Consider the following 1,349-nt stretch of genomic DNA (forward strand, 5'->3'; position numbering starts at 1 on the left):
TCTGAAAATCTATCTCTTTCGTTACAAAAATCTTCAAAAACTGTTGTGTGACCGGCTTACATGTTCAGTTGTGGGGGCACTTAAATACCAATTTGCATACTACAGTTATAATTATGAATCTTATAAAAAACTTTATTTTTTAATTGTGTGTTCCATGATGAAAACATAATAACATATATAACATACATTAAATGTAGTCAGATTGCATGTTCCTGACACATTATATTCAGTTGTGGAGATATTCAAAAACAAATTTATATACTATAGTTACAAGCATTAAAACTTACAAGAAACTTTATTTTCTAATTGACTGTTCTATTATAAAAACGTATACCCATTAAAAAAATGTCAAATGTGTTCTTACTCTATAAAGAAAAATAACTCCACTTTTAGCAACTATAGAGGAAAAATGATAATATAAAATAATATTATTTTAGAAAGAATCTTTTTTGTTCATGTTAGAATTTTTTCATATGACAACCAAAAATATTACATTTTTTCCGATTTTATTCATAATACACTTTTTTCAAATGAAAAAAAAATCTTCGCATGTTTTCTCGTTTGGTTTACAGAAATATATTCTTACTTTTCTTATGAGAATTGTAAATAAAGACCCCATTAACCAAAGACAAATAATTTTTTTCCTGCTTTAGAAATCAGGAAAAATATTTTTTAAAACATTGCGATTATTATAATTTCACTTTTTAAATAACTGCACCTATCGCAGACGAATGAAAATATATTTTTCGTGACTGAAAATAAATCATTTGATACCCAGCTGAAAAGTCGACATATTCACTGATCTTGACGACAGTTCACAAGTTGTGAGATAGGAATTTCCGTCTTAATGTTTTAGTCATAAAACTATTTTTTCGTTTTGTTCGATAACATGAGATAGTTGTTGTGCCAAGTTCTTTATTTTCATTCCCAAAAATACGTTTGAATTCGTTCCTGATAAATATGATTATTTTTAAAATGATAATTAAGTATAAGCGAAATATTGTTTTAAATCTAGTGTCCTGATTTAAAGCTCGAATTCACTCATATTTTGCTGTTTTGTTATTGCTGCTAAGTAAGTAGCAGACGACAGCTGTTATTCCATTGTATGATAAACTTTCGCCAAATAACATGTAAACTTTGACAGCTGAAAATTTCACGTACACCAAAATTTAAATTTAGTTTTTTTTGTGTTCATGATCAAAGAAAAATATTCTTATCTCAGGAATATGTGCTTGAATGCCGAAAATCAAGTTTCTTCAATCTAGTACATTTTCCTGAGACAAGAAATATTTTCTTAGATCAAGAAAATATTGTATCGTCAGTATTTGTAACGATATTTTCTTGATTCA

This window comes from Belonocnema kinseyi, chromosome 9, assembly GCF_010883055.1.
Source record: "Belonocnema kinseyi isolate 2016_QV_RU_SX_M_011 chromosome 9, B_treatae_v1, whole genome shotgun sequence".
Classification (NCBI taxonomy): Eukaryota; Metazoa; Arthropoda; class Insecta; order Hymenoptera; family Cynipidae; genus Belonocnema; species Belonocnema kinseyi.